Source organism: Equus caballus, chromosome 23 (genome assembly GCF_041296265.1).
Source record: "Equus caballus isolate H_3958 breed thoroughbred chromosome 23, TB-T2T, whole genome shotgun sequence".
NCBI classification, from domain to species: Eukaryota; Metazoa; Chordata; class Mammalia; order Perissodactyla; family Equidae; genus Equus; species Equus caballus.
The window spans coordinates 26,640,617-26,654,967 of NC_091706.1; the positions used below are offsets into that span (position 1 = coordinate 26,640,617).

General features: G+C 41.0%; 1 long non-coding RNA gene across 1 annotated transcript; it reads left to right on the forward strand.

The window, feature by feature from the left end:
- Positions 1-64: 64 nt before the first annotated feature.
- Positions 65-10,430, forward strand: LOC138920378 (uncharacterized). The gene is made up of 4 exons (XR_011431456.1): positions 65-139; positions 6,996-7,074; positions 7,875-8,108; positions 9,854-10,430. It is a non-coding gene; the product is annotated as an uncharacterized lncRNA (long non-coding RNA).
- Positions 10,431-14,351: the final 3,921 nt, after the last annotated feature.

A 14,351-nucleotide genomic window follows, 5' to 3' on the forward strand; every position in this document is an offset into this window, starting at 1 on the left:
GCCGGCGGGCTGCTGCCCGCCGAGCGGCGCACGACAACGTCAGCGCGCTTGCCGTGCGTCCGCACGTAGGCCCCGCCCCTCGTGGAGGCGGGGCCTGAGGATGAGGGGCGGGACCTTCGAGGTAAAGGAGCTGCGCAAGGTAGGTCGCTCTCGGAACGTGGGGTTTCCTAAAAGGGTTTGCCGATTGATTGAATACAAGTGAGGTACGCATGTAGCAACGCATTTCACAGAGTGGTCCGAACTCCCGGCAAGTGTCTGTGCTTGCACCGGCCGGGAGAGAGAGTACCGTCAATAAGGGATGTACAGACGACTGAGTGGATGTCCAGAGTCTCCATAAATCTTTCACGTCTGTGTTCGTCTTTACAAAGAACTCTTAATTTCTCTAGTTTCTTCTTACCTCCCACGGGTGTTGGCAAATTGTAAAGTGTCCTGTGAATTCAGGACAGTATTGTGATTACTGGTAATCACTGTTTTGAACTAGGTGGTGATGATGGTTAACTCTCTGGTAACTAGTAATTTCTGTCTCCTACGCATTATTTTAAGCCCTGTTTCAGTGTGAAATCATTTAATTTTCCTAACACCTCCACAAGGAATATACAATTGTTCGTCCACTTTACAAAAGAAAAGTGGAGGCAGAGAAAGTTAAGTAACTTACAGTGAAGTATGTAAGAACTCGGACAGCTGGTGTTGAATTAATTAAACAAGGAAGCCATCAGACTGATGTGGCTCTAATGTTGTAGTGGCAGCCTGCATAAGTAAACCAAAATCTAAGTCTAAGTGCCTGCTGAAGGTTAGGAAATCGAAAAGCTAAGGGTGCTGCCCGATTTGAATCAACTTTTGCTCAAACTCAAATTTTTGATATGCCTCAGTTTGTCTTCTAACATCTGCCTTGGAACCTGTGTTTGTGTCCAGTTTCTAGAACACACAAAGTCCTCCGGTCAGGCCTTAGGCATTATGTGTACAGCATTCCTCTTCCACTGGCTACCAACATAGTCCTGTACCACTAAAATTCCCGAGATGTGGTTGTGGTGGGGGAGACAATTCCTCTACCCTCTAGGTCCTTCTGGCTGGTCTGAGAATTAAACTGACATGAGACACAATAACAGGAGAAAAATCAAAGTTTAATAACATATAACATGAGAGAAACCCAGAAAAACTGAGTAACGTGCTAGAATGGCTAAAGCTGCCACCTTAAATACCATTTTCAGCTAAAGACAAAGGAGTGTGTTGGGGATAGTGGTTTGGGGCTTCACAAGGGAGGGAGGTAATTTAAATGGAGATGGAAATGTAAATGTTTGTTCAACAAGTGTTTGCTGGGCCGTCTCTATAGACAACGGGACTCAAGAGACAGAACTTTGATAAGAATGGGCTTAGCAAGGTCCCTCCCAGTCTACCAACACCCAGAGGTACCTATGGTGATCGTCTGTCCTGGGACCAGGCCGTCTATCTTAAATTCTTTTAGGCAGTTAGGGGGAAGGTCAAAGTTTCTTTCAGAGTCTCCTGTCCTTAAAAATAATCAAGCCAAAGAGACACATTTTGGAGTGGCCAATTCTGATCCTCCATGTGGTCAATGACTTTTCCATGCAACATGCTCAAATTATAATACAGCAGACACTCCTCTGTCCTCCAACCAGCTTATGAAATGAAAAATTACCATTCCTGTTGAAGAGCCCTGTGGAACCACTCTCTCAATCACCACCACTCTCTAACTGACCCTGGGTAATCAATACCACTCTTCTGAATTTGGTATTCATCATTGCAATGTATCTCTTTATATTTCTGCTACATTTGTAAGTATTTAAACAGCTGATAACATTCAACTATGTTTTCTTCTGCTGCTTGCTTTATTTAGTGTTATCTTTGCTAGGTTCATCCATCCTGACGTGTCTAATTCATATACTCTCCTTGCTATATAGGATTCCCATGGAGGAAAATGCAGCAATTTGTCTGTTTTCCTGTTGTGGGGGACTGGAATTGGCTACCCCAAGATATGTCTCTTTGGCATGAGGATTATTTTGGGCTGGTTACTTTTAAAAACTGCAGACAGGAAAGAAACTCTGAAAAGTAGAATTTACTTACCCTTGGTTAAGAGACATTTACATTTATAAAGGAAATCTCCATCTGTAAAGGTGTCTCCCTCTCTGCACCAGGAAGGAGGGGGGATGACCTTATCTCTAGAAGCTCTCATCAATGTAGAAGGCAAGGACTCAAGTCTGCATAATAACCTGACTCTTGTTTACTATACTTGTGTGGTAATCTCCCATAGCTGACTCCCCCTACCCCCAACATCCTCCTTTGTCTTTAGCTGAGGATGGTATTTAAGATGAGAACTTCTGCCATTTTGGTGAGTTGCTCAGTTTGCCTGAGCCTCTCCCATGTATACATGTTATAAAGCTTTGTTTAATTTTCTCCTGTTATGCTGTCTCACGTGAATTTAATTTGTTTTCTGGCCAGAAGGACCTAGAGCGAGTAGAGGAAATGTCTTCCTCCCCTACACTGTTGATGGAAATTAAATTGTTTCCAGTTTTCAGTATGATTTCTTTGTTGCTACATCCATTTTTAGTCTCCAGCATCACTTAATGTCATTGTCCACAATCTTCCTAAAGCTCCCTCTTCCCTGTTTTCCATGAAGCCACCTAATCTTTTTATACGTCTCTAATTCCTTCTCCTCTGTCTCACTCTTGGCATCTCTTGCTTACCTATTCTAAATATTGGTGTTCTTCAGGTTCGCATCCTTAGCGTCTATGCCTTGTGACGTTTCAGTTTCTCTCGGGCATCTGGTCTCCTGCTCAGGCCTAACTACCCCCTCCAGGCTGATGACTTCTAACAAAGATATCTCTCTCCATATATCAAACTGCCTCCTGGAAAGCCAAAGATTTCTCATTGCCCTCAGCATCAGATCTGTATTCCTTAGCTTGCCGTATAGGCTCCTTAATGATTTGACTACCACTTTTGTCTTATTTCTTGCTACATTCCTCCATGAATGTCTTCTCTAGACTCATGGAACTACTCGAAGTTTCTGACGTTCTATCATTTCTGCCTGGGCCCTTATAGATGCTGCTCCTTTACTTAGGACGCTCCTCCTCCATGCCTTCCTAGTGAGCTAACTTCCACTGGTTTCCCAGCTTCAGCTTGGAGGCCACCTTCCCTGGGAGGCCGTCTTTCCCTAACCCTCATCTTTCCGCCCTTTCTTTTCTTTTTTTTTTTTTTTTTAATATTTTTTATTTTATTTTGTTTATTTTTAATTTAATTTTTTTTTTGAGGGAGATTAGCCCTGAGCTGACATCTGCCGCCAATCGTCCTCTTTTTGCTGAGGAAAACTGGCCCTGAGCTAACATCCATGGCCATCTTCCTGTACACGTGGGATGCCTGCCACAGCATGGCTTGACAGCGGTGTGTAGCTCCGCACCCAGGATCTGAACCGGTGAACCCCGGGCTGCTAAAGTGGAACATGTGAACTTAACTGCTGCACCACTGGGCTAGCCCCTTTCTTCCCTTCTTGTTTAGTGCCTCACTACTCTGCTCCTTGACATCCCTGTGTCATAACATCCAATGATAAGCATCTTTTTAGATGGTTTTCCTTCCATAGACTGTAAGCACTTTGAAGGCAGGAACCATTTCTCATTCATGCTTATATTCCCTATGCCTAGCACGGTGTTGGTACATAGAAAGTGCTGAATGATGACTATGGAAACATTCTCCTCTGTTCTCTGTACAAGTCATCACCAGCACCTTGTGGCTACTGCCTAAGGATGCAGCTCAAGGAAACCTTCATCATCTTAATTAATCTTTTAACATATTAACTTAAAATTTGTTTTCCCTGAGCTTGCTTATTTTCTGTCTGGCAAGATTTCTTTCAAGGCTTGCCTGATAATCTTTTCTCTGCTTCCATTTAATTATGGCTTCATAGTTCTCCTTTTGGCTCCTATGGCCTCAATTCTCCTTTCAGTCTCTGGTGGGTTCTACCCACGTGCTTCCCTGAAAGTGGTGAGCAAAAGCTGCCTCCCCACAACGCCTTGGGGATCCTCTGATAAGCCAGGTTCATGCCTGACCAAGACAAAATGCCTTGGCTTCCCTGCAGGTTCATGGCTTGGGAGGGACATGCCTACTGCGCAGTACAAGAGATGGGCTTTCCTTTAGAGGTCTGCTCAGTGAATGTTTGACTAGAATACAGTTAAGTGGGATCACTTTACCTCTTACTCACTGAACTCTATTCCCAGCCCGTCCTGACTACATTATACCTAGACTCCCAAGCTAACTTTCCTTTCATGCAGCCTCAAGGCTAATGCCACCTGCTCAACTCTAACATTCATTTTCTCTGGAGCTGCTTTCGGAGCAATGAGTTTGTTGGATCCAGTCGCAGAGCTATGTCAACAACATCGGCTGTCTTATTTTAACTGACATATGCTCCCCATTTCTTTTCTCCACTCCCTTCCTTATAGCTATTTACAATGGCTCCTTCAAACCTCCTCCACTCTTTTCATGTCTCAGCTAGACTCTGTTCTGTGTCTCTGCTCTCTCACCTGAAGAGGACACGTCTTGTTTCACCAGGAAAATAAGGTTTCTGACACAAAGTTCCTCATCTTCTTTCCGCTAACTCTGGCTGCCTTCCAGTCTGTGCTCCATAATGCAGTCACCACCACCTCCTCTTCGAATCTTTCCATGACTTCCCGTTGCTCTTAGGGTAGAGACAGACCTCCTCACAGTGATCTAAAATAGTGCTTCTCAATGTGGCGTCTGCAGACTGGCTGCTGGGTTGAGAACTGTTACTGTTCTGTAGGATAAGAAGCTTGCTTCAAAATGTAAGTCATGCACTAAACATACTGTTTAGTTCAGCAAGCAAGACTTTCTTGATGAAAGAAGCAGTGTGCTGAGTTACATTCTAGACCAAGCTCCTTATCTCATTGTGCACCGGTACTTTGAGTGCACTAGAGCATGGGGCACCGCATCCCCTAGGTGTGATGGGGGCATGATCACTGCAACCTTGTCTTGCACCTCACTCCCTTTCATTCTCCGTAATCCAGCCCACAGTGACCTTTCATGCCTGCTTACCTACAATGGCTCATTGTCCATGCTGTCCCCACTACATGAAATGTCCTGCCCTTCGGTCTGCACCTAATTAATGCCTCCTCATCCTTCTCATCTCAGCTCAAGGATCACTTTGTCAAGGAAACAGTCCATTACCTGCATGACTCATCAAATCCCTCTATTATAAGCTCTCATGACACCAGGTACCTTTCATTCATAGCCTGCATCACGTTTCATATCCATTTTAAGATAGATATTTATCACATTGTCCATGAGGAGTAGATCATGTCTATTTTGCTTGCTCTTGCATCTCCAGTGACAGGCAAAGTTCCTGACAACATTTGTTAAATGAATAAATGAATGTATCCGATCAATGACCAAGCCTTGACAGTCTTTCCTTTACAGCATCTCTCATATTCCTCCCTTCCTGCTGTTTGCATTGCCGTTACTCCAGTTCCACCATGTATTATTTTCCACCTGGATTATGATGATTGTTTCAGAGAATAGCATGTCTTCCTACATTCAGGCTCTCCTTACATCCTTTATTACACCTCCCAGGGTTCTTTGATTCTGCTGTTGCCCTGTTCCAAACCTTCCATGACACACATTGCCAACACAATACAGCCCAAACTCTTAAAATTGACATTCAAGACCCTCCAAAATTTGGCTTTAATTTCACTTTCCAGACTTTTTTTTTTAATCTCATGAGTCTAATTGTCTCTATGTCTTTGCTCCCTTCCAGCTCTACTTATTATAATATTAAAAATTCTTCTAGTCACCAACTTTATGCCTCCTTCTCTGGGAAAACTTCACTGAGAATCCAAGAAAGTTATGGATCCTTTCTCTCCTCTGAACTTGTGAACAGTTTAATAGGACATACCTGGAACTGCCATAAGGCATCTACATCTTCTCTTCCCTTCTGGTATCTAAGCTCTCTGAGAGTGGGGACACGTCTGTGCATTCTGTGCAGTTCTCAGCACAGTATTATACATGTGGTCAACTCAATCAGTAAATATTTGGTGAATGAATGAAGGAATCACCATAAGAATGTGTTCTCTGGTGCTTTCTTTTTCCACTTTCAAGAAAAAACTTTGCATTACATTTCATAAAAGATTAGGGAGATGTCTTTATGGCACATTACCAAACTTATGTGGGGAAACTTTAACCATGTGAATTGTACTGGAGAGGCACCAAGAGCTCAAGAATTCTTAAAATTTCTGAGTACATGGTTGCCTCACATATAGGCACAGTGGCAGCCATCTATATAACAATGATTTGGGGGCCGGCCCGGTGGTGCAGCGGTTAAGTTTGCACACTCCACTTCGGCAGCCCAGGGTTCGCCGGTTCGGATCCTGGGTGCGGACATGGCGCCACTTGCAAGCCATGCTGTGGCAGGGGTCCCACATATAAAGTAGAGGACAATAGGCATGGATGTTAGCTCAGGGCCAGTCTTCCTCAGCAAAAAGAGGAGGATTGGCAGCAGTTAGCTCAGGGCTAATCTTCCTCAAAAAAACCACAGTGATTTGGAGGATGTCACACTAGTCAGCAGCAATGCTGTGGAACGAGTCACCCCAAAACTCAGTGATATAAACAAGCATTTGATTTTCTTGCATCTATGGGTTAGCTGTAGTTACTCTGTTTTAGACCTCCAGGTGGCTGGTTTTGCTTCATGCATTGAGTCAGTTGGAGGTCTATCCCATACATCTCATTTGGGGGCCCAAATGTGGGCAGCAGCTCCCAGGGCACATCTTCTCGTGGTGGTCACTGAAATACAAGAGGTGAGTGCAATCACACAGCCCACTTAAAGCCTCAGCTGGTGTCATGTCTGCTCACACTCCATTAGCCAAAACACATCACAGATCTAAGTTGTATTTAGAATATGTGCATATGTTTAAAGTTGGGTGATCTCACTGAAGATTATTGCATCTTGGACAATGTTACCTTAGCATGTTCATTGGCCTTTGCAGACTTGATAAGCACCATGGAAACCTTTTCACCTTTGAGAACTTTTTGAACTTGTGGAACAACTTCTGTGGGAAGAGGAAGGTACACTCCAGAACTCAACTGTTGTTATTATGATGTTGGGAGAAGAATTGATGATGATAAGGTCAACACAAGTTAAAGATTTGAGATACACATTGTCAGAGAGGAAAAACATTTTCCTCCACACCTGTAAGTTTTTCTCGCTGGCTTAAGAATTAAATTAACTTGAGACAGATTAACAGAAGAAAATCTGATTTAATTTCGTACGTATGAGGGCTCCATAAGAATATGAGGCCCATAGGCAGTCAGGCAATTGTTGCTTATATGCCTGTCCTGAGCTAAGGAGAAGCGGGTGGAGGTTTGGTACTTAAAAGGGAAGGAAGGCAATTCACAGGAAGATGAAAAGAGCAAATGTTTGGTAAACAAATGTTTGCTGGCCCTTGTAGAAACAGTGGGCCACAGAGAGGAATTTTAACAGATTTTGCTAGGTTCCTTCCTGTCTGCCACATCTAGTTCATATTATACTGTGGTTGTCTATGGTGATAACTCTCTTCCTGGAACAGGTCCTCTATTTAAATTCTTTTAGGCATTGAAGGGGGAGGTAAAAAGAAAAACTTCATGAGTCTTTTCTTTCTTAGAATCAATCTGCCTAAAATAATCCTCATGCCAAAAAGACACATTTTGGGGTGGCAAATTTTGCTCCCCTATTCTTCCTTGACATCGGTATTCTAGGGAACATTCCTGGAGAACTGTGTTGGTAGCTTTATATGATTTCTGTCATAAAACATTATAATTTTCCAAAGCCACTTAAGTAAAACCTACATTATACAGTACATCACATCTTGTTTTTCCCACCACTCCAGAGCTTATCATCAATATTGTACCATGACAGATAAACGTAAGCAGAAAGTGAGAGACGTCATTGCTAGCAGACCTGCTTCACAAGAAATACTAATGGAAGTTTTTCACATGATGCCACACAGTAACTCAAATCCACAGAAACAAAACAAAGACTGCTGATAAAAGAAATTGTGTAGTAATTATAAAAGACAATATAATTTCAGATTTCTTCTCGCTTCTTCTCAATGATTTAAAAAGTAAGTGCATAAACAATATGTCTACATTTGGATTTGTTGTGCATATAAAGATAGAAATGTAGTGTATTTGACAATATAGCACAAAGGAGGCAGTGAGACCAAAGCTTTATTAGAGTAAAATGACACTAGATTGTAACTTGAATCCATAGGAAGAAATTAAGAGAACCAGAAATGGTAAACAAATTGATTGATCTAACAAACTCTATAAATTATTTACTCTCCTTTCTCCTATCAGCTACTTTAAGAAACATAGGATTATATAAAGTAGTAGTTCTAACAGTGTATTGTTGAGTATGTAACGTATGTAAATGTAATAAAGGGGCCAGCCGGGTGGCACAGCAGTTAAGTGCGCATGTTCCGCTTTGGCAGCCCGGGGTTCACTGGTTTGGATCCCGGGTGCGGACATGGCACCACTTGGCAAGCCATGCTGTGGTAGGCGTCCCACATATAAAGTAGAGGAAGATGGGCACAGATGTTAGCTCAGGGCCAGTCTTCCTCAAAAAAAAAGAAAGAAAGAAAGAAAGAAAGAAAGAAAATAAATAAAAATTTAAAAATTTTAAAAATGTGGCTAGATATAAAGAGGGACATTTTATGATGAAGAAAAGGTCAATCCAAATTTGAATTGCTGTTCTGAGTCTGTTTTGTGAGTAATATGGAATATAACAAGTGAGAAATTTTGGAATATTCTAATTATAACACCCCCTGTGATCTTGAGAACTGGAGTTGTCAGGATAGAAGAAAAAGAATACAGAGGTCATATAGAAGAGGTTCTGTAAAAACCCTGTAGTACTGAATTTGAATTTGAATTATCTGTATGTACCAATAAGGTATTTTAACTATATACATATATAGATATTGATATCTAAGTCTATGTCTATATATCTATAGACACATATACAACTATATTTATCTATATATATATGACTATATATGTATATATACATACATAAATGTGTACGTCTATACACATACATACACACACACACACACACATATTCCATCTCTCCATTAAAGAGGCCTAGAAATAATGATCAACTCAGTAGCAAGAAACATCCCTAGGGCCCAGATTCTGGTCTTAAATGGCTGATTTCAGGACTGTGGAGCATTTGTGTGAGATGTACTTGGAAAATCTTGTGATACAAAATCTTGTGATACAAAATATTATTTTGTATCTTGTATACAAAATAACAAGGAAGTTATCAAAGACTACTAGGGTCATTTCAAAAGGACTCGGGAGCCAAATGTGAAAAGGCTCTTTATGGACAATGAAACAATTTGAGCTTCAATAAGGATAACAATTACAGTTAATTGAAACCCATCAAATGTGTTTAAATCCATGGGTTTCTATGGATACCCCCCCAAAAAAAATTCAACTTATGAGGATGATTGGGAAAAAAATCATTATAATGAAAACTGATTTTTAAAATCCTGAGGGTAGCATGGGGTGGGAGAAGACCCAAGCTTTCATCCCGCCTTTTTATTGTGAACTGTACCACTGTGTAACCAAATTGTAGATGAGGAGATAGATCTCCTCATAGAAGTATTTCACCAATAAATGAAAATGAAATTATCAAATTAGAATATCACAATTTTGCAATCCCTAAGGAGTTAATGGGTCTAGTCACTGAGTCTCAGTGGCTGCTAACATCACAAAAAGAGATAATCAGACATTATGTGTTTCATGATGAAATAATACACTACTGTCTAGTCTTTCCAAAAGAATTGACCAATTTCCTGTTTTTCAGGAAATACGGAGGACAGAGGAACATGTCAAACTGCACCATGAACATGTACTGAGCAAAATCCATATTGTGGGAAACGTTATGTGTCAAATGACCTGCATTCATCAACAGATAAACTGAAGGGCAATAAACGGCAGAAAAGTGACCTACCTATTAAAGGGGAAAAGTCATTATTTAAAACTAGGAGAAACTAAATCATGCCATCTAGGGAGGCAAAATTGGTTGATAAATTTATGAAGCAATTTAGGAAAGAGTTACTTATAAAAGTCAGGAAAATGATTACTTTTGGGAAGAGAGGAGTTATAACTGGATCACAAGACATTGAAGGGCTTCAGGCAAAGTTCTATTTCTTGACCCAGGTGGCCATTCTCAGGGTGTTTGTCTCACAATAGCATTAAGCTATAAATTTGTCTTTTGTGGTTTCCTAAATCTGTGTTTTATAATAAAAATGTTTTAAAAAATCAAACACCAAGGAATAAATATAATGAAAAGTTTGCAAAAACTCTACACAGAAAACTGAAAAACTTTATTGAGAGAAATTAAATCAAACTTAAATAAATGGACAGATATATCATGGTCATTGATTGCAAGACTCAATATTGTAAATCAGTAATCTCCAAACTATAGATTCAATGCAGTAACAAATCAGAATCCCTTCAGTGTGTGTGTGTGTGTGTGTGTGTGTATAAGCTGACAAGCTGAGTCAAAAACTTACATGGAAATTCTTAGGGCCAAGTAATAGAAAGACGTCATGAAAAAGAAGAATAAAGCTGGAGGACTGAGACTCAGACAATAAGATTCATTAAAGCTATGGTAATTAAAACAATGTGGTATTGACACGAGAATAGAAATAGAGCAATGGAACAGAACAGTATGTTTGGACTCTGACCTGGATATATATGGTCCTTTCATTTATGTCAAAGTGACACTACAGTAGATAAAGGATTTTTTTTCAATAAATGGTGATGTATCAGTCTTCATATGAAAAAAAATTGATTTTGATCCTATGTCATCCCATACGCAAAAATCAATTCCAGATAAATTGTTGATCTAAACGATCACTAACGAGTGAAAAGACAAGCTGAAGAATGACAGATCTTTTCAACATCTATTTCTGACAAGGGCTTGATTGCAGTTTATATAAGAATCCAATAAGAAAAAGACAGCTTGACAGAAAAATGGGCAATGCTTGAACAGGCACCTCACAAAGTATCCAAACTAATCAAAAAAACATGACAAGGTACTCATCCTAATGAGGGAAATGAAAATTAAGTAATTAATTAAAATTTAAAGACTCTAATTAACTAGGTAAATGCAAATTTAAACCATAATGTGATACCACTACATACCCACCAAAATGGCTAAAATGAACAAAAGAGCTGATGAGGATGTGGAGCAACTGGAACTCCCATGCACTACAAGTGGGAGAGTAAATGGACACCAGCACTTTCGAAATTGCTGGCAGGCTATGAACGTATGCATAGCCTATGACCTGCAATTGCACTCCTAGTATGGACTCAGCAGATGTGTGTACATGTATATCCCAAGAGGCATGCAGAAGAATGTTCAAAGAGGCACTGTTCATATAGCTCCAAGCTAGAAATAACCCAAATGTCTGTCAAGAGGAGAATAAATAAATTGTGCTAACTTCATGTGCTAGAATACAATGAAAGTGAATGAACTCATGTTACATGAAAAAATATGGCTGAATCCCACAAATTTAATGTTGAGTGAAAGAAGCCAGATGCAAAGGAGTACATACCATATGTTAGTTATCTATTGCTTCATAATAAATTACCACAACATTTAGCAGCTTGAAACAACCCACATTGATTATCTCACGGTTCTGTGGGTCAGAAACTCAAGCATGGTTTAGCTGGGTGCCTCTGCCTTATGGCTGTAGTCAAAGAGTCAGCTGGGGCTGTGGTCTCATTTGAAAACTCCACTGAGGGACAGTTTGCTTCCTAGTGCACTTATGTGATTCTGGACAGGGTTCATTCCTCACAGGCTACTGGACTGAGGGCCTCGGTTCCTCACTGGCTGTTGGGCAGTGACCTCCTTTAGTTCCTTGCCACATATGTCTCTCCATAGGGCAACTCAACATGGCAGCTGTCTTCCATCAGAGACAGCTAATAAGAGAACAAGGCAGAGCTTTTGGAACCTAATCTTGGAAGTGCCATCCCATGGCTTTTGTCACATTCTGTTCATTAGAAGTCACTAGTTCCATCCCGTACGTACTTAAGGGGAGGGAATTAGACAAGGACATTAATACTAGGACATTGAAGTCACTGTGACTCATTTAGAAGCTGCCTACCCCATGAAGTGATTCTGTTGTTGAAACAGGTGTAATAAATCCATAGTGGTAGAAATCAGAATTATGGTGAATCTTGGGGCTCTGTGTTGCTGGAAATGTTCTAAGTTTGGAGTGCAAAGCTCTGGTTACACAGGTGTACTTTATAAAAATTCACTAGTAGTTCTTTTTTTTTTTTTTTTGAGGAAGATTAGCCTGAGCTAACTACTGCCAGTCCTCCTCTTTTTGCTGAGGAAGCCTGGTCCTGAGCTAACATCATGCCCATCTTTCTCTACTTTATATGTGGGACACCTAGCACAGCATGGCGTGCCAAGCGGTGCCTTGTCCGCACTCGGGATCCAAACCAGTGAACCCCGGGCCGCCGAGAATTGGAACGTGCGAACTTAACCACTGCACCACTGGGCCGGCCCCCTGGTAGTTCTGATTCATGCATTTTTTTCTGTATATATATCACATTTCTATTTAAAAATTTACTTAAAAATAAAGAGCTAATATTCCCCCCCAGAGGCCCATCCTCCTGATAAGCCACTTTCATTGTCCCTAATCATCATCTCTCCTTCTCTCCTGGGCCAGTCAGTAAAATGCAAACCCAGTTTCTACTTTGCCACTTAATATATGCCACTTAATATAAAAAATATAATTTGAGGACTCAGACTAGGGTTCAAATCCAGGTTTTATCATCCACTGGTTGTGTGACCTTGGTCTTCATTTTCCTTATCTGTTATTAGTATACATCAGAGGATTGCATGGCAAGCTGGAAATCATACAATCTGCACCTATTGTAAGATGACTTGAAATTCCCCCAAAGACTTGTAATGGTTTCTAACTCAGCATCTGCTCAACTTCCTCACATTACTGTGGCCTTCCTGTTCAGTTCGGCCTGACTCCCAGACCTTTGTTCATCCTCACCCAGACAGAACATTCCTGAGACATTCTCTTAGGTTTACCATCAGACAGACTGCTTTACTTATCTGCCCACATCTTCATCCTAAAAGAGTAACCTTCTCTTGGTCGGCCTCAGAGGAAATACCCACATGAAGATCTACAGAAGGTATTTGCTTTATTTTCTCCTCAGTATTTTCTTTTAGGAATCAGTGTTTAATCAACAGGAAAATGGTTAGATGAGTCATGCTAGATCCGTTTTATGGAATGGCACGTAGCCTGTAAAATATGCAGCAAATTTGCATATGTTGATATAGCAAGGTATCCATGATGTATTGTAAAGTGAAACAGGCAAGAGACAGGACTGTCGGACAAGTTCCATGCCCACTGGAATGTAAGATACATGGGGGCAGGGACCGTGTCTGTCTTCTTTATTTGCAATGTCTAGTGGACACATAGTGGGCACTCATAAATATTTGTGGACTGAATGTAAGAGCACAGAAAATGACCTGAAAGAACAAACAGCACACTGTTATCAGGGTTACTTGTCTTGGGGGGAACAGCACTGGAATGCTGGTGAGGACTTGCATTTTTTGTTCTCTGCTGCTGATGTTTCAAGTGGAATTCCAAGTTTATTGGAATGTTTTTATATTTTGTGCTTTCTGGCCCCTAAGGTGCTTGGCCCCCTAGCAGCCAGCACCCATGTCTCTTTGTTGCTATGGTGACTTCAGGCTACCAGAAACAGCTTTGCTGCTGGCCTGGAGACCCAAAAGTGGCTAGTCATTTGTGGTCCCTCCCCCCACACCCCCAGCTTTTAACAAATAACTGACAGGAGGAGTATAAAGATTCCCACAGCCTAGCACTCAATTGGACAACTCAAAGGCGTGACTTTTTGATTCTGTGCAGCTCCCCTGTGATTCAGCCTAAATAACTTTACTGACTTTAAGGGACTTTACTTGAAATTGTACTTTCTTTCTGGCCTCCTTCCAGTTGAGGTCTCCTTGGATTGTCTGGGAACAGTTCCCCCTCTCAGAGTCTGCTTCTGGGGTCCCAGTCGAAGTCACTTGTGTCATTAAAAACAGTAAAGACAGTTGATGCCTAGTAGAGGATGAAGTGGATGCTTCCTCACCTCAAACTGTCTGCCCTCCATGGCTTTAAATTAATCAGAAGAAATGTCTAGGCACAGCTCCATAACTTATGTGGCCCAGGGCAAAACTAAAATGTGGAGTTCCTTGTTTGAAAAGCAAGAAAAAAGTGGTGTTAGCAGTATTAAAATATAAAACCTTTTCCTTTTTTCCAAAATCTGTC